This window comes from Mus caroli, unplaced genomic scaffold, assembly GCF_978045245.1.
Source record: "Mus caroli unplaced genomic scaffold, Mus_caroli_1 scaffold_7, whole genome shotgun sequence".
Classification (NCBI taxonomy): Eukaryota; Metazoa; Chordata; class Mammalia; order Rodentia; family Muridae; genus Mus; species Mus caroli.
Window position 1 is genome coordinate 91,784,145 of NW_028227262.1, and position 20,877 is coordinate 91,805,021.

Sequence of the window (20,877 nt, forward strand, 5' to 3'; positions counted from 1 at the left end):
AAAATAGCTTAAAGCATTATAACTTCTTTCTGGTGTCAATCATGGAAGGCATAACTAAATGAATTTATATAGGACTTCAGGAATTTCATATGCTTGTATACTAGGAATGGATAGAGCAATGGAAAATGTGCAACTGTTTATTGATTCACAAGATGTAACAAGTAGATTGGCTAGAAACTGGAGTTAGAACACACTGTTAATGAGGTTTTTAATTTCTTCTTTTTCTTATCCTTAGCCTTCTTCTTGAAATATACCAGGTGCTAATGGAGGTTATATATGGATTTAGGGTATGTCACTTCTTCAGTGCATAGCACGTGAATGATTGATTTAGTACCTTTTATAGCCTACCTGCCCAGAGTTCTCAAATGACCACAGAAGACACCATATAATGATTTCAGCTGGAGTATACCATCATAGGTCTCTGCTAACTGTATTGAGAGACATTTATGGGATTTAACAACTGATAAGATCTACATCATTGGGGATGTATCTTCACAGGGGCAGTAGCATCACTTTTGTATTAGATGAATGAAAATGACAGTACATTCTTATTAGAATGATTTGATAAATAATGAATGTCCAGTCCATATAATATTCAAATTACAAAATGCTGGGTTAAATATTACTAACATGGAACAAACATAACTAAGATGGAAATAAACATTAGAATACAGTGTAGATATAGCATAAAAACTGTTAACATATTATTGTGCATAGATAGTAACCAGTTTAAAAATATTTATATTTGTGTTATTAAATAATTACATGTTGGAAAATCTCTCTCCTAGAAATTTTCTAATTGGTAGTTTAGACACATGGCTTATTTCACACAGTAGTTAGTTTGATTTCAATTTTGTTGAAAGAATATTGAGACATATTATAGAGGGTAAAATAATTATTATTTTACACACGTTGAGAATATGGGCAGTAACTTCATTTCAAACTATATTACAGAGCCATAGTAAGAAACACCATAGTACTGTCACTAAACCTGACACATGTAGGAACAATGAAATAGAAGGAAGATACAGACATCAGGTTAAGTGGCTGTAGCCATCAGTCTCTGACAAAGATCCCAACAATACACAGTGGAGAAGAGTCAGCCTCTTTCTAAATAATGCAGGAAAATGTTATGCCTATATGTAGGATAATCACCCTATCTCCCTGTCTCTCACCCTGCACAATAATTAACTCCAAGTGTCTTCAAGACATTAACATAACATATGACTCTCTGAAACCATTTAAGGAAGAAGGAGAGAAAAACACTTCACTATATAGATACAAGAAAGGGCTTTCTAAGTCAAATTCTAGGTGCTCAAGAAACAAGGACAACAGTTGACAAATGGACCCTCAGGGAATTAAGCAGCATCTGCACAGCAAAGGAAACAGTGAATAAATTGAAAAGACAGTCCACCTTATGGGAGGAAAATCTTGGCCAGCTATACATCTGACAGATGATTATCTGAAATAACTAAAAAACTAAATAAGACATTGAAATTCCAATTAATAAATGGGTCAATGAAGTACACAAAGAACTCATAGAAATTAATAAATATATCTATAACTCAATTTGAAAATGAACAAGGATTTTTGTCAGTAATACAAATTGCAAATAAATGTGTGAAAACGTCTACATTATTTCTCATTATCAGGGAAAGGCAAACAAAAACAATATGGTATATCACCTCCCATATATTAAAATGACTTTTATCAAAATTTCAACAGATAGCAGCGGTAAGCATGCAAAGAAAGGAAAGTATCTTCATTTTGTTGAAAGGTTAGATTGAAGGCACTATGTGAAAGAGTATTTTAGTTACTCACAAAGATAATTGAATAATAAAACTCAAACTATGATCGGAGTGTAGTGAATTGAATACAGGACATTAAATTGATATTGCAAAAAGAGATTGCATTACACTATTTATTTTAGCACTACTGACGATAGCCACGATATAAGAAAATATGTCAGTTGGTATATTGTGCATGGCCAAATAGTATACACATAAAAGAATGTTTACACAATATGTTACTGTATATAAGTACATTTTTTTTCCTAGAAATAAAAAATATACCTTGATGTTCTCTGTAAGAAATACTGTAGATACAGAAAGACAAGTACCATGTAGCTCACTTTTAAGTAAGATTAAACATGTATGTATGGGATATAGAATGGCTACTACACTGATTGAGGAAAAAAAGGAAAGAGGAAACATGGATAAAGTGGTAACAAGGATAATTTAGTATGGTAATTCAGCATGCAGAGTATTGGTGAGGTAAACATTACAACCTTAAATAGTGTTAAGAATGTAGGTCAAGGGAGGGCTTTGCCGGAGCACTTGGAGAAGCAATCTTGGCCCTTGGATCCCTCAGAGACTAGTCTGAGCAGGTGAGAGTGTGGACTACAAAAGCTAACAGCTTCTGGGACAGGCAGAAGCCACATAGCTTCGGGGGCAGATGCCATTTCTGGCTCCAGACATCTAGCAACTTTCCCTGCAAGAAGAAAGGTATCTGCCCCAACCAGGAGGGCTTTGTCAGAGCACCTAGGGGAGCCATCTCTGTTCTGGGATGTCTCAGAGACTAGACTATGTAGGTGAGAGTGCCAACTACACAAGCTACACAGCTTCTGGGTCAGGCCCTGTTTCTGGCCTTAATCTTCTGCCAGGAGGCAAGTACGAACGCCAGATATCTGTGCACCTTCCCTGCAAGAGGAGAGCTTGCATGCAGAGAGTACTCTGACCACTGAAACTCAGGAGAGAGCTAGTCTACCAAGTCTGCAGATACAGGCTAACAGAATCGCAGGAGTAACAAGCTCTAACCAGAGACAACTATGACAACTAACTCCAGAGATTACCAGATGGCTAAAGGCAAACATAAGAATCTTCCTAACAGAAAACAAGACCACTCACCATCATAAGAACCCAGCACTCCCACCTCAGCCACTCCTGGATACACCAAAACACCCGAAACACTAGACCCAGATTTAACAGCATATCTCATGATGAAGGTAGAGTACATCAAGAAGGACTTTAAGAATTCACTTAAAGAAATACCGGAGAACACTGCTAAAGTGTTACAAGTCCTTAAAGAAAAACAGGAAAACAAAACCAAACAGGTAGACATCCTTAAAGAAAAACAGGAAAACACAACCAAACAGGTGATGGAATTGAACAAGACCATCCAAGTCGTAAAAAGGGAAGTAAACACAAAACAAAGAAAAAAAAAAGTGAGGCAACGCTGGAGATAGAAAGCCCAGGAAAGAAATCTGGAACCATAGATGTGAGCATCAGCAACAGAATATATGAGATGGAAGAGAGAAACTCAGGTGCAGAAGATTCCATAAAGAACATGGGCACAACAATCAAAGAAAATGCAAAATACAAAAAGATCCTCAGTCAAAACATCCAGGAAATCCAGGACACAATGAGAAGACCAAGCCTACATATAATAAGAGTAGATGATAATGAAGATTTTCAACTCAAAGGGCCAGCAAATATCTTCAACAAAATTATAGAAGAAAACTTCCCAAACCTAAAGAGATGCCCATGAACATAAAAGAAGCCTACAGAACTCCAAATAGACTGGACCAGAAAAGAAATTCCTCCCGACACATAATAACCAGAACACAAATGCACTAAATAAACATAGAATGTTCAAAGCAGTAAAGGGAAATGGTCAAGTATCATGTAAAAGCAGGCCAATTAGAATTACACCAGACTTTTCACCAGAGACTAGGAAAGCCAGAAGATGATGGACAGAGGTTATACAGACACTAAAAGAACAAAAATACCAGCCCAGGCAACTATACCCAGCCAAACTCTCAATTACCATAGATGGAGAAACCAAAATATTCCATGACAAAACCAAATTCACACAATATTTTTCCAAAAATCCAGCCCTGCAAAGGATAATAAGAGAAAAAAAATGCAAAGACAGAAACTACGCCTTAGAAAAAGCAAGAAAGTAATCGTTCAACAAACCTAAAAGAAGACAGCCACAAGAACAGAATGCCAACTCTAACAACAAAAATAATACGAAGCAACAATAACTTTTCCTTAATATCTCTTAATATCAATGGACTCAATTCCCCAATAAAAAGACATAGACTATCAAACTGGCTACACAAACCAGACCCAACATTTTGCTGCTTACAGGAAACCCATCTCAGGAAAAAAGACAGACACTACCTCAGAGTGAAAGGCTGGAAAACAATTTTCCAAGCAAATGGTCTGAAAAAACAAGCTGGAGTAGCATTCTAATATCGAATAAAATCGACTTCCAACCCAAAGTTATCAAAAAAGACAAGGAGGGGCACTTCATACTCATCAAAGGTAAAATCTTCCAGGAGAAAGTCTCAATTCTGAATATCTATGCTCCAAATACAATGCAGCCACATTCATTAAAGACACTTTAATAAAGCTCAAAGCACACATTGCACCTCACACAATAATAGTGAGAGACTTCAAAACAACACTTTCATCAATGAAAAGATCATGGAAAGAGAAAATAAACAGGGACACAGTGAAACTAACAGAAGTCATGAAAACAATGGATTTAACAGATATCTACAAAACATTTTATCCTAAAACAAAAGGATATACCTTCTTCTCAGCACCTTCTCCAAAACTGACCATATAATTGGTCACAAAACAGTCCTCAACAGATACAAAAATATTGAAATTGTCCCATGCATCCTATCAGATCACCATGGACTAAGACTGATCGTCAATAACAACATAAATAATAGAAAGGCAAAATGCACATGGAAACTGAACAACACTCTTCTCAATGATAACTTGGTCAAGGAAGGAATAAAGAAAGAAATTAAATACTTTTTAGAGTTTAATGAAAATGAAGCCTCAACATACCGAGACTTATGGGACACAATGAAAGCATTTCTAAGAGGGAAACTCATAGCTCTGAGTGCCTCCAAAAAGAAACTAGAGAGAGCACACACTAACAGCTTGACAACACATCTAAAAACTCTAAAACAAAAGGAAGCAAATTCACCCAAGACGAGAAGACAGCAGAAAATAATCACACTCAGGGGTGAAATCAACCAAGTGGAAACAAGAACTATTCAAAGAATCAAGGAAACAAGGAGCTGGTTCTTTGAGAAAATCAACAAGATAGATAACCTCTTAGCCAGACTCACTAGAAGGCACAGGGACAGCATCCTAATTAACAAAATCAGAAATGAAAAGGGAGACATAACAACAGATCCTGAAGAAATCCAAAAAACCACCAGAACCTTCTACAAAAGGCTATACTCGACAAAACTGGAGAACCTGGATGAAAAGGACAAATTTCTAGACAGATACCAGGTACCAAAGTAAATTCAGGACCACATTAATGATCTAAACAGTCCTATATCCCCTAAAGAAATAGAAGCAGTCACTAATAGTCTCCCAACCAATAAAAAGCCCAGGACCAGATGGGTTTAGTGCAGAGTTCTATCAGACCTTCAAAGAAGATCTAATCCCAGTTCTTCACAAACTATTCCACAAAATAGAAACAGAAGGTACTCTACCCAACTCATTCGATGAAGCCACAATTACTCTGATACCTAAACCACAAAAAGACCCAACAAAGATAGAAAACTTCAGACCAATATCCCTTATGAATATTGATGCAAAAATCCTCAATAAAGTTGTTGCTAACCGAATCCAAGAACACATCAAAACAATCATCCATCCTGACCAAGTAGGTTTCATCCCAGGGATGCAGGGATGGTTCAATATATGGAAATCCATCAACGTAATCCAGTATATAAACAAACTCAAAGACAAAAACCACATGGTCATCTCGTTAGATGTGGAAAAAGCATTTGACAAGATCCAACACCCATTCATGATAAAAGTCTTGGAAAGATCAGGAATTCAAGGCCCATACCTAAACATGATAAAAGCAATCTACAGCAAACCAGTAGCCAACATCAAAGTAAATGGTGAGAAGCTTGAAGCAATCCCTCTAAAATCAGGGACTAGACAAGGCTGTCCACTTTCTCCATACCTATTCAACATTGTACTTGAAGTCCTAGCCGGAACAATTCGACAACAAAAGGAGATCAAAGGGATACAAATTGGAAAAGATGAAGTCAAAATATCACTTTTTGCAGATGATATGATAGTATATATAAGTGACCCTAAAAATTCCACCAGAGAACTCCTAAGCCTGATAAACAGCTTCGGTGAAGTAGCTGGATATAAAATTAACTCAAACAAATCAATGGCCTTTCTCTACACAAAGAATAAACAGGCTGAGAAAGAAATTAGGGAAACAACACCCTTCTCAATAGTCACAAATAATATAAAATATCTTGGCGTGACTCTAACTAAGGAAGTGAAAGATCTGTATAATAAAAACTTCAAGTCTCTGAAGAAAGAAATTATAGAAGATCTCAGAAGATGGAAAGATCTCCCATGCTCATGGATTGGCAGGATCAACATTGTCAAAATAGCTATCTTGGCAAAAGCAATCTACAGATTCAATGCAATCCCCATCAAAATTCCAAATCAATTCTTCAACGAATTAGAAAGTGCAATCTGCAAATTCATCTGGAATAACAAAAAACCTAGGATAGCAAAAACTCTTCTCAAGGATAAAAGAACCTCTGGTGGAATCACCATGCCGGACCTAAAGCTCTACTACAGAGCAATTGTGATAAAAACTGCATGGTACTGGTATAGTGACAGACAAATAGACCAATGGAATAGAATTGAAGACCCAGAAATGAACCCACACACCTATGGTCACTTGATCTTCGACAAGGGAGCTAAAAACATCCAGTGGAAGAAAGACAGCATTTTCAACAAATGGTGCTGGCACAACTGGTTGTTAACATGTAGAAGAATGCGAATCGATCCATTCCTATCTCCTTGTACTAAGGTCAAGTCTAAGTGGATCAATGAACTTCACATAAAACCAGAGACACTGAAACTTATAGAGGAGAAAGTGGGGAAAAGCCTTGAAGATATGGGCACAGGGGAAAAATTCCTGAATAGAACAGTAATGGCTTGTGCTGTAAGATCGAGAATTGACAAGTGGGACCTCATGAAACTGCAAAGCTTCTGCAAGGCTAAAGACACCATCAATAAGACAAAAAAAAACACCAACAGATTGGGAAAGGATCTTCACCTACCCTAAATCAGATAAGGGACTAATATCCAATATATATAAAGAACTCAAGAAGGTGGACTCCAGAAAGTCAAATAACCCCACTAAAAAATGGGGCTCAGAACTGAACAAAGAATTCTCACCTGAGGAATACCGAATGGCAGAGAAACACCTGAAAAAATGTTCAACATCCTTAATCATCAGGGAAATGCAAATCAAAACAACCCTGAGATTCCACCTCACAGCAGTCAGAATGGCTAAGATCAAAAATTCAGGTGACAGCAGATGCTGGCGAGGATGTGGAGAAAGAGGAACACTCCTCCATTGTTGGTGGGATTGCAAGCTTGTACAACCACTCTGGAAATCAGTCTGGGGGTTCCTCAGAAAATTGGACATAGTACTACCGGAGGATCCAGCAATACCTCTCCTGGGCATATATCCAGAAGATGTCCCAACCGGTAAGAAGGACACATGCTCCACTATGTTCATAGCAGCCCTATTTATAATAGCCAGAAGCTGGAAAGAACCCAGATGTCCCTCAACAGAGGAATGGATACAGAAATTATGGTACATTTACACAATGGAGTACTACTCAGCTATTAAAAAGAATGAATTTATGAAATTCCTAGCCAAATGGATGGACCTGGAGGGCATCATCTTGAGTGAAATAACACAATCACAAAAGAACTCACACAATATGTATTCATTGATAAGTGGATATTAGCCCAAAACTTAGGATACCCAAGATATAAGATACAATTTGCTAAACGCATGAAACTCAAGAAGAATGAAGACCAAAGTGTGGACACTGTGCACCTTCTTAGAATTGGGAACAAAACACCCAGGGAAGGAGTTACAGAGACAAAGTTCGTAGCTGTGATGAAAGGATGGACCATTTAGAGACTGCCGTATCCAGGGATCCGTCCCATAATCAGCTTCTAAACGCTGACACCATTGCATACACTAGCAAGATTTTGCTGAAAGGACCCAAATATAGCTGTCTCTTGTGAGACCATGCCGGGGCCTAGCAAACACAGGAGTGGATGTTCACAGTCAGCTATTGGATGTATCACAGGGCTCCCAATGGAGAAGCTAGAGAAAGTACCCAAGGAGCTAAAGGGATCTGCAACCCTATTGTTGGAACAACATGATGTACTAACCAGAACCCCGGAGCTCTTGTCTCTAGCTGCATATGTATCGAAAGATGGCCTAGTCGGCCATCACTGGAAAGAGAGGCCCATTGGACTTGCAAACTTTATATGCCCCAATATAGGGGAATGCCAGGGCCAAAAGAATGGGAATGGGTGGGTAGGGAAGTGGGGGGCGCTATGGGGGACTTTTGGGATAGTATTGGAAATGTAATTGAGGAAAATATGTAATAAAAATATTAAAAAAAAACCAACAACAACACACGCACATGAACAGAAGAGAATAAAATTAATAATAATAATAATAATAATAATAATAATAATAATAATAATAAAATAATCAGCCCACTGAAGAGCTGAAGGGTAACTGCCAATGACCTTTCAATTGGGTCACTGGTGTCCCTGAAACAAAGGAGTACAAGGAGAACAGAAAAGCAATTTGAAGGAACAGTGTGGCAAATATTCTCAGGTGTGATAAAGTTTATAGAGTCTGTAACCTCAGACAAATGAGGCATTTACATATAGCATGTTCAACCCTGACATGTGTAAACCACCTACATTTATAGTCAGTTAAGATATATATATACACACACACACACACACACACACACACACACACATACACAGATATACAACCTACATCCATGGAGTACCTAAACCCTGGATGTCTAAGGTGTGTATAAGCCATTTGCATCTATAGATCATGTGATAATCTTTCCCTGGAGTACAGTATACCTGTTTACTTGCTCCAGAAAGGGATCCCAGGATGGACCAAAGTGTGGATATCATTAAAGTTCAATTTGGTTAAAAAAATAAATAAATAAAAAATAAAAAAATAAAAAAATAAAAAGAATGAATTTATGAAATTCCTAGCCAAATGGATGGACCTGGAGGGCATCATCTTGAGTGAAATAACACAATCACAAAAGAACTCACACAATATGTATTCACTGATAAGTGGATATTAGCCCAAAACTTAGGATACCCAAGATATAAGATACAATTTGATAAACGCATGAAACTCAAGAAGAATGAAGACCAAAGTGTGGACACTGTGCACCTTCTTAGAATTGGGAACAAAACACCCAGGGAAGGAGTTACAGAGACAAAGTTCGTAGCTGTGATGAAAGGATGGACCATTTAGAGACTGCCATATCCAGGGATCCATCCCATAATCAGCTTCTAAACGCTGACACCATTGCATACACTAGCAAGATTTTGCTGAAAGGACCCAAATATAGCTGTCTCTTGTGAGATGATGCCGGGGCCTAGCAAACACAGGAGTGGATGTTCACAGTCAGCTATTGGATGTATCACAGGGCTCCCAATGGAGAAGCTAGAGAAAGTACCCAAGGAGCTAAAGGGATCTGCAACCCTATTGTTGGAACAACATGATGTACTAACCAGAACCCCGGAGCTCTTGTCTCTAGCTGCATATGTATCGAAAGATGGCCTAGTCGGCCATCACTGGAAAGAGAGGCCCATTGGACTTGCAAACTTTATATGCCCCAATATAGGGGAATGCCAGGGCCAAAAGAATGGGAATGGGTGGGTAGGGAAGTGGGGGGCGCTATGGGGGACTTTTGGGATAGCATTGGAAATGTAATTGAGGAAAATATGTAATAAAAATATTAAAAATCAAAAAAAAAGAAGGTACTATACCCAATTCATTCTATGAAGCCAAAATTACTCTGATACCTAAACCACAGAAAGTCCCAACAAAGATAAAGAACTTCAAACCAATTTTCCCTTATGAACATCAATGCAAAAATACTCAATAAAATTCTTGCTAATCGAATCCAAGAACATATTAAAACAATCATCGATCCTGACCAAGTAGGCTTCATTCCAGGGATGCAGGGATGGTTTAATACACAGAAATCCATCAACATAACACTATATAAACAAACACGAAAACCACATGATCATCTCCTTAGATTCGGAGAAAGCATTTGACAAAATCCAACACCCATTCATGATAAAAGTCTTGGAAATATCAGGAATTCAAGGTCCATACCTAAACATGATAAAAGCAATCCGCAGCAAACCAGTAGCCAACATCAAAGTAAATTATGAGAAGCTGGAAGCATTTCCACTAAAATCAGGGACTAGACAAGGCTGCCCACTTTCTCCCTACCTATTCAACATTGTACTTGAAGTCCTATCCAGAGTAATTCTACAACAAAAGGAGATCAAGGGGATACAAATTGGAAAGGAAGAATTCAAAATATCACTTTTTACAGATGATATGATAGTATATATGTGACCCTAAAAATTCCATCACAGAACTCCTAAACCTGATAAACAGATTCAGTGAAGTAACTGGATATAAAATTAACTCAAAGGAGTCAATGGCCTTTCTCTACACAAAGGATAAACAGGCTGAGAAAGAAATTAGGGAAACAACACCCTTCACAATACTTGCAAATAATGTAAAATTCCTTGGCGTGACACTACCCAAGGAAGTGAAAGATCCATATGATAAGGATTTCAAGTCTCTGAAGAAAGAAATTAAAGAAGATCTCAGAAGATGCAAAGATCTCCCATGCTCATAGATTGGCAGGATCAATATAGTAAAAATGACTATTTTGCCAAAAGAAATCTACAGATTCAGTGCAATCCCCATCAAAATCCCAACTCAATTCTTCAATGAATTAGAAAGGGCAATTTTCAAATTCATCTGAAATAACAAAAAAAAACCTAGGATAGCAAAAACTCTTCTCAAGGATAAAAGAACCTCTGGTGGAATCACCATGCCTAACCTAAAGCTATACTACACAGCAATTGTCATAAAAACTGCATGGTACTAATATATTGACAGAAAAGTAGACTAATGGAATAAAATTGAAGACCCATAAATGGACCCACACACCTATGGTCACTTGATCTTTGACAAGGGAGCTAAAACCATCCAGAGGAAAAAAGTCAGCATTTTCAACAAATGGTGCTGGCACAACTGGTGGTTATCATGTAGAAGAATGTAAATTGATCCATTTCTATCTCCTGTACTAAGGTCAAATCTAAGTGGATCAAGGAACTCCACATAAAACCAGAGACAGTGAAACTTATAGGGGAGAAAGTGGGAAAAAGCCTCAAAAATATGGGCACGGGGGAAAAATTCCTGAATAGAATAGCAATGGCCTATAAAGTAAGATTGAGAATCGACAAATGGGACCTCATAAAATTACAAAGCTTCTGTAAGGCAAAAGACACCGTCAATAAGACAAAAAGTCCACCAACAGATTGGGAAAGGATCTTTACCAATCCTATATCAGATAGGGGACTAATACCCAATATATATAAAGAACTCAAGAAGGTGGACTCCAGAAAATCTAATAACCCCATTTAAAAATGGGGCTCAGAGATAAACAAAGTATTCTCAACTGAGGAATACCAAATGGCTGAGAAGCACCTGAAAAAATGTTCAGCATCCTTAATCATCAGGGAAATGCAAATCAAAACAACCCTGAGATTCCATTACACAACAGTCAGAATGGCTAAGATCAAAAATTCAGGTGACAGCAGATTCTGACAAGATGTGGTAAAAGAGGAACACTCCTCCATTGCTGGAGGGGTTGCAAGCTTGTACAACCACTCTGGAAATCAGTCTGATGGTTCCTCAGAAAATTGGACATAGTACTACTAGAGGTTCCCGCAATACCTCTCCTGGGCTTATATCCAGAAGATGTTCTAACTGGTAAGAAGGACGCATGCTCTACTATGTTCATAGCAGCCTTATTTATAATAACCAGAAGCTGGAAAGAACCCAGATGTCCCTCAACAGAGGAATGGATACAGAAAATGTGGTACATCTACACAGTGGAATACTACTCAGCTATTAAAAAGAATGCATTTATGAAATTCCTAGGCAAATGGATGGACCTGGAGGGGATCATTCTGAGTGAGGTAACCCATTCACAAAAGAACTCATATGATATGTACTCACTGATAACTGGATATTAGCCCAGAAACTTAGAATACCCAAGATACAAGATACAATTGGCATAACACATGAAACTCAAGAAGAACGAAGACCCAAGTGTGGACACTTTGCCCCTTCTTAGAATTGGGAACAAAACACTTATGGAAGGGGTTACAGAGACAAAGTTTGGAGCTGAGACGAAAGGATGGACCATCTAGAGACTGCCATACCTGGCGATCCTTCCCATAATCAGCCTCCAAATGCTGACACCATTGCATACACCAGCAAGATTTTGCTGAAAGGACCCTGATATATCTGTCTCTTGTGAGGCTATGCCAAGGCCTGACAAACACATAAGTGGATGCTCACAGTCAGCTATTGGATGGAACATAGGGCCCCCAATGGAGAAGCTAGAGAAAGTACCCAAGGAGCTAAAAGTGTCTGCAACCCTATAGGTGGAACAACAACATGAACTAACCAGTACCCCCTGATCTTGTGTCTCTAGCTGCATATGTATCAGAAGATGGCCTAGTCGGCCATCGTTGGGAAGAGAGGCCCCTTGGTCTTGCAAACTTTATATGTCTCAGTACGGGGGGAACACCAGCCAAGAAGTGGGAGTGGGTGGGTAGGTAGTGGAATGGGGGGGAGGGTCTGGGGGACTTTTGGGATAGCATTTGAAATGTAAATGAAGAAAATTCCTAGTTGTAATAATAAACAGAGAAAAAAAAAAGAGTGTAGGTCAAGCCTGGCAGTGGTGGCACACATCTTTAATCCCAGCACTTGGGAGGCAGAGGGAAGTGGATTTCTGAGTTCAAGGCCAGCCTGGTCTACAGAGTGAGTTCCAGAACAGCCAAGGCTATAGAAAGAAACCCTGTCTCAAATAAAAAAAGAGTGTAGGTCAATTGATTTTCCCAGAAAAAGAACTAAAAGAGGGAGAAAAGAGATAAATGATCAGAATAGAACATTATATGTACAAGGTATGAAAAAACTGAATTTAAAAAGAACAAAGAGCTGGCCCAGAAGCTCCAAACAACCAGGATACAATCCACAGACCACATGAAGCCCCAGAAGAAGGAAGACCAAAGTGTGAATACTTCAGTCCTTCTTAGAAGGAAAACAAAATACTCACAGGAGCAAATATGGGGATAAAGTGTAGAACGGAGACTAAAGGAAAGGCCACCCAGAGACGGTCACACCTGGGGATTCATCCCATACACAGTTATCAAACCCAGACACTATTGTGGATGCCAAGAATTGCATGCTGAAAGGACCTGATATGGCTGTCTCCTAGGAGGTCTTGCTAGAACTTTACAAATACAGAGGCAGATGTTAGTAGCCAACCATTGGACTGACTGCAGGGTCCCTAATAGAAGAGTTAGAGAAGAGACTGAAAGAGTTGAAGGGGTATGCAACCCCATAGGAAGAACAACAATATCAACCAACCAGGCCCCCCAGAACTCCCAGGGACTAAGCCATCAACAAATGATTACACATGGCTCCAGCTGCATATGTAGCAGAGGATGGCCTTGTCATGCATCAATGGAGGGAAAGATCCTCCATCTTATGAAGTCTCGATAGATGCCCCAGTATAGGGGAATCGAGGGCAGAAAGGTGGGAGTGGCTGGGTGGGTGGGTGGGTGGAATAACACCCTCATAGAAGCAGGGGGGAAGGATGTGATAGGGTGTTTCTGGGAGGGTAGGAAACAGGGAAAAGGGATAACATTTGAAATGTAAATAAAGAAAATATCCAATAAAAAGAGAGAGAGAGAGAGAGAGAGAGAGAGAGAGAGAGAGAGAGAGAGGAAGGAAGGAAGGAAGGAAGGAAGGAAGGAAGGAAGGAAGGAAGGAAGGAAGGAAGGAAGGAAGGAAGGAAGGAAGGAAGGAAGAAAAAGAAAGAAAGAAAGAAAGAAAGAAAGAAAGAAAGAAAGAAAGAAAGAAAGAAAGAAAGAAAGAAAGAAAGAAAGAAAGAAAGAAAGAAAGAAAGAGAAAGAGAACAAAGAGGCTACCTGGCTGCCTGCCATTCAGCCAACCCACCACTATAAGCTTTCAGAACAACATAGTGATCAATCAAAACCCTAATTAGGGAACTCAACAGCCTATTTGCCACTCAGTCAACCACCTAATTCATTGCTGGAATCAGAATGGCTCCAACACTGAAAATGTGAACATTATTGGGCCCAGTCAGCTCTTAACATCAGTACTCTCAGTTTCATAATAAAAAGACACAGGCTAACAAAATGGACATTTAAAATTGGATCCATTCTTCTGCTGCAAACAATACACACACCTTTAACATCAATTTGAAATGTCACCACAAGGTGAAAGAAGATATTCAAAGTGACTGAACGTAGAAAGCAAGCTGCTGGATCCAATTTAATATCTGACAAAATAGACTTCAAACTAGGACTAATAAGAAGAGATGGGGAAGAACATTATATTACACATCAAAACAATTCACCAAGAAGATAAAGCAATTCTCAACGTCTGTGCTCCAAACACAAGGGCACCCTAGTTTATAGAAGAAACACTACTACAGATTAAACCACTGTCTTAGTCAGGGTTTCTATTCCTGCACAAACATCATGACCAAGAAGCAAGTTGGGGAGGAAAGGGTTTATTCGGCTTACACTTCCATACCACTGTTCATCACCAAAGGAAGTCAGGACTGGAACTCAAGCAGGTCAAAAAGTAGGAGCTGATGCAGAAGCCATGGAGGCATGTTCTTTACTGGCTTGATTCTCCTGGCTTGCTCAGCCTGATCTCTTATAGAACCCAAGACTACCAGCCCAGAGATGGTCCCACCCAAAAGGGGCCTTTCCCCCTTGATCACTAATTGAGGAAATACCTTACTGTAACCTCCCCTCCCCAGCCTGAAACCTGTTTGCTCAGGTTTCAGTGTTAGAGAGCATCAGGGCAGAGCTTAAAGCCCTATCGTCCTGCCACTCCCACTGCCCCTGCCTGCCAACTAGCTGTTTTGGAACTATCACGTGTTCACTTGCAACCTTACTCCAAGATGATTTGGCAGGAATCCGGCCCCTTCCCATCCTTCATAACTGAGTGTCAGAAATACTAAAATTGAACCTTGATCAGACCGACTGTTGTACATCTCTCTCGCGCGCCGCCTAGCTCCCTCTTCTCTTCCAGATTCCAAGATGCCTTTCCAGAACAGAACGCAGACATGTGAGCTGCTGGCCTGACACAACACCTTACAGTTGGATCTCATGGAGGCATTTCCTCAACTGAAGGTTTCTCTGTGATAACTCCAGCTGTGTCAAGTTGACACAAAACTAGCCAGTACAATTGACCGCTTGCCAACTTGACACACAAACACATCACTAGTAAGCCTCAAGCCTTACATTCTTATTCATCCCCAAGATCTAAATAACTTTAAACATCCCACAGTTTTTACATATTCTTAAATTTTCAATCTCTTTAAAATATCCATCTCTTTTAAAATCCAAAGCCGTTTTACAATTAAAAGTCTCTTAACTGTGGGCTACACTAAATAGTTTCTTCCTTCAAGAGGGAAAATATCAGGGCACAGTCACAATCAAAAGCAAAAATCAATCTCCAACCGTCCAATGTCTGGGATCCAACTCGCGATCTTCTGGGCTCCTCCAAGGGCTTGGGTCACTTCTCCAGCCATACTCTTTGTAGCACACATGTCATCCTCTAGGCTCCAGATGCCGGTACTCCACTGCTGCTGCTCTTGGTGGTCATCTCATGGTACTGGCATCTCCAAATCACTGCATGACCCCTTCAGTCCTGGGCCATCAATTGCAACTGAGGCTGCACTTTCACCAATGGCCTTCCATGGCCTCTCACAGTGCTGAGCCTCAGCTGCTCTGCATGACCCCTTCATGCCTTCAAAACCAGTACCACCTGGGTGACTCTTACACATTACCAAGTCCAGCCACAGCACAAGGTACAACCTTGGCTTTCTCTGGAACACAGCCTCTGTGCTTCCAGAAAATACTTCCCAGATGATGTCACCTCAATGATGCTGGTCTCTTCTTAATCACCGCTAATTTCTTAGCTCCAGCTAACCAGCATCAATAGTCCCAGTAATGCAAAGTTTTGCTTTAGTAGTTCTGGTATCTTGTTAATCACAGTTGATTCTTCAGCCCCAGCTAACCAGAACCACAGAATCTTCACAACCAAAGTAACAATGGCCCTGAAAAGAGTCTTTCATTTTCCCTCTGAAATTTCAAAAGCCAGGCCTCCATCTTCTGCACTGTTTTCAACATTATCTTCCAAGCTCCTATACAACATCTGACAGAGCTCTTAATACCGAATGCATCTTCTAGCCCAAAGTTCCAAAGTCCTTCCACAGTCCTCCCCAAAACATAGCCAGGTTGTCACAGGAATACCCCACTCCTGGTACCAATTTGTGTTAGTTAGGGTTTCTATTCCTGCACAAACATCATAACCAAGAAGCAAGTTGGGGAGGAAAGGGTTTATTCGACTTACACTTCCATACCACTGTTCATCACCAAAGGAAGTTAGGACTGGAACTCAAGCAGGTCAAAAAGCAGGAGCTGATGCAGAAGCCATGGAGGCATGTTCTTTACTGGCTTGCTTCTCCTGGCTTGCTTAGCCTAATCTCTTATAGAACCCAAGACTACCAGCCCAGAGATGGTCCCACCCACAAGGGGTCTTTCCCCCTTGATCACTAATTGAGGAAATGCCTTACAGTTGGATCTCATGGAGGCATTTCCTCAACTGAAGCTCCTTTCTCTGTGATAACTCCATCTGTGTCAAGTTGACACAAAACTAGCCAGTACAACCACATAACAACCCTATCATAGTGAGAGTGGAAGTCTTCAATACCCTACTCTCAACAATTAACAGGTCACCCAGTTATCTGGAGCTAACTGACATGATGAACCAAATGAACCTAACAGATAATTACACACAATTTTACCCAAGCACAAAATAATATATGTTCTAAGTCATTCATGTACTTTTCTCCAAAACTGACAGCATACTTGAACACAAAAGAAGTCTCAAGAGAAATAAGAAAATTGATATAATAATCTGAGCGCTAGCAGAACACTACAATTAAAGCTAAGTATCAACAGCTGAAAGCTTACAAACTCATGAGAACTGAGCAACTCATTACTGAATGATAAAAGACTCAAGAAAAAAACTAAAGACTTTCCCCAACTGAATAAAAGTGAAAACACAATATAAACAAACCTAGGAGGCAAAATGAAAGGAGTTTTTTTTTTTTGGACTTCTGCGGCTTTTATTTTTGCATGTAAACCACTGGGGGGGTCTTGACGGTGGGCACCCTAGAGATTACACTGGACTTGAGGGCTCCAGACACTAGCTGGGAAGTCAGGTGACAGAAACAATGATTCAGACCAATCACATGATTGCAAAGCTGGGTCTCCAGCAGGGATTCTGGTGGTCAGGTGTGGATGCCTAAGGAAGCAGTGACATGGGAGGGGCACGCACTGGGCTGGCCTTGAGCCGCCTGGATGACATCAGGGACAGAGGACCTAGCAGCTGGTGGCTCCAGAGATCTCCAGTCCGTGCTTTATTTGGCCAGGGGGTTCCTGAAGGACCTGCCAGCAAACTTGGCTTTGCTGCCCAGCTCTTCCTCAATTCTAAGAATCTGATTGTACTTGGCCAGGCGCTCAGATCGGCAAGGTCTGCGATGAAAGTGTCCTCAGTTTCCCCAGATCGGTGGGACACCATGACGCCCCAGCCATTGGATTGGGCCAGCTTACACGCCTGCAGGGACTCAGTCACGGAGCCAATCTGGTTCACTTTGAGCAGGACGCAGTTGCAGGACTTCTCGCTCGCGGCCTTGGCAATCCGCTTAGGGTTGGTCACTGTGAGGTCATCGCCCACCACCTGGATGCCCGCACTAGCCGTGAATTTCTGCCAGGCACCCCAGTCGTCCTGGTCAAAGGGATCTTCGATGGACACCACTGGGTAGTTCTGGATGAAGGACTTGTACAGGTCAGCCAGCTGGTCGGGCGTGATGTACCTGCTGGGGTCATCCGGAGACTTGAAGTCCAGGTCATACTTGCCAGACCTGTAGAACTCGGAGGCAGCCACATCCATGCCGATGACAACCTGGTCAGTGTAGCCCGCCTTTGCGATTGCAGTCTTGAGCAGCTCCAGTGCTTCTTTGTTCTCCAGGATGTTAGGTGCGAATCCACCCTCATCACCCACATTGGTGGCGTCCTTCCCGTACTTCTCCTTGATCACGTTCTTCAGGTTGTGGTAAACCTCTGCTCCAATGCGCATGGATTCCCGGAAGCTGGATGCCCCCACAGGCAGGATCATGAACTCTTGCATGGCCAGCTTGTTGCCAGCATGAGAACCACCATTGATCACATTGAAAGCCGGGACAGGCAGGATGACTTCAGGGTTGCCGGCCAAGTCAGCAATGTGGCGGTAAAGGGGCACCCCCTTTTCCACGGCACCAGCTTTGCAGACAGCCAGGGACACTCCCAGGATGGCATTTGCACCAAATTTAGACTTATTCTCTGTGCCGTCCATCTCGATCATCTGCTTGTCAATCTTCTCTTGTTCCACAACATTCACTTTCTTGCTAACCAGAGCAGGCACAATAGTGTTATTGTGCTCAACAGCCTGTGAGACACCCTTCCCCATGAAGCGGGTCTTATCATTGTCTCGGAGTTCTAGGGCCTCGTAGATGCCAGTGGACGCACCGCTGGGCACCGCAGCTCAGAAGAGACCTTTTGCAGTGTACAGATCCACCTCAACAGTGGGATTCCCACGGGAGTCAAAGATCTCCCTGGCGTGGATACTGAGAATAGACATGGCGAACTTCTGGCAGTAGGATCGCTGCGAAGGAAAGAAAGAGGGTGCTGTGGACACCGAGGAGAGCCTTAAAAACAGAAGCAAGCGCGACCCTGTACAGGAGCAGCACTAAGCACCTCCCACTCTGACTTCCCGAAAGGAATTTTAAGACATACTACCAACTGCCTACATAAAATATCAGAGAGACTTAGCAACACACCTGGACACTCTAGAAGAAATACCTGGAATCACACCCATAAGGAGTAGATGATAATAAATAAATGAATAAACTCTGGTGTGAGATTAATAGAATAGGAAAAATACAAAAGAAAATCATTGAAACAAATAGCTGGCTCATTGTGACAATCAATAAGATGGACACACTCTTAGTCAAAGAGATGGAAGAGCCTAGTGGTTCATATGCAGTTTAACTGGACACTTGGCAGATGTGTTAGGTATAAGAGAAGGTTGACCTGGATGGAGGAAGAAATTGTTATCCAATATGACCAGCAGTATGTCATGCAGAATCCTACAGCTTGTGTGGACTCAGCCTGGAACAAGCTGCCCAGCTGTACAAAAACCCTGGCTCTGAACAGAAATAGGATGTTGGAGATGAAGAATGATTTGTTTACTGAACTGGATCGTCTGAAAAGATCTCCATGGTCTATACTTCTCCCAGAGGCCATGATGGTCTATGGCCCAGTCTTTGGCATAGGGCAGTGTTGTTGCACCCTGGATATACTGCCATCAGAAACAAAGCAGAGGTTCTTAGCCTTTGCTGTTGCTGGAGACTATATGGATGTTAATAGCCCTCACTGTTGCCAGAATCCATGTAGAAGCCTGAACCTGTGCTTGTGCTGACTGTAAAGGAAAAGGAAGTTATTCTGCAGAGGTTCATGACTGCTGATGCACATCAGAGAAAGAGAAACATAGAAGGTTTCTGCAACAACCCTCACCTCCAGCCCACCCCTACTCTAAAAGTAACAGCGTAAAAAGGAAACCATCCAGTGAACTCTTAACAATATTGATAGGGAATTGTGTCCTGTACCAATGACTCATAGGTATTTCCCACCTTCCCTTCTATAAGATTTAGTATATTCAATTTTATGTTTATGTCTTTGTTCCACATGGTCTTGAGTTGTGTGCAGAGTGATGAGTGTGGATCTATTTTCATTATTCAAGATGTAGACATCCAGTTACACAGCACCATTTATTAAGGAATCTTTCATTTTTATATCATATGGTTTTGGCGTCTATATCAAAGATCAAGTATCCATAACTGTGTGGGTTTATTTCTGGCCCTTGGATTCTACCCCATTGATCAATAAGGATATTTTACTGCATGAATACCATGCAGGTTTTACCCCTATTGCTGTATAATAGAGTTTGAGGTCAGGGATAGTGATTCCTTCAGCAGTTCTTTTATTACTCAGGATTGTTTTGGCTATCCTTGGTTTTTTGTTTTTCTATATGAAGTTGAAAATGGCTTTCAATGTCTATAAAAATTGTTTTGGAATTTTGAAGGAGATTGCAGTGAACCTGTAGATTGCTTCTAGTAAGATGGACATTTTCATTATGTTAATCATACCTATCCATGAGCATGAGAGACCTTTCCATCATGAATTTTGCAGGCACATGAGTGGAACTTCAGAATACCACTCATGAGAAAACCCACAAAGCCAGAGACACACATTCTTTCCAGTTTACATCTGTTCCCAGGAGTAGAGCCTGTGCTCTGGTTTTGACCCACTCAGCCCACAACCCAGACAGAGCTTAAACTTCATGAGTTCTGACCCATCTAGGATCAATAGTGAGGCCCCACACTCCAAGATCTGGCTTAAATGAGACCCCACTGGACACAGGGAATGCAGGAAACCCTGCCAAGCCAGAGGGTTCCTTCCTACCTTCACCTGG

At 40.9% G+C, this 20,877-nt stretch overlaps 1 pseudogene; it reads right to left on the reverse strand.

Moving 5' to 3' along the window:
- Positions 1 to 17,404: 17,404 nt before the first annotated feature.
- On the reverse strand, positions 17,405 to 19,035 carry LOC110287708 (alpha-enolase pseudogene; annotated as a pseudogene).
- Positions 19,036 to 20,877: the final 1,842 nt, after the last annotated feature.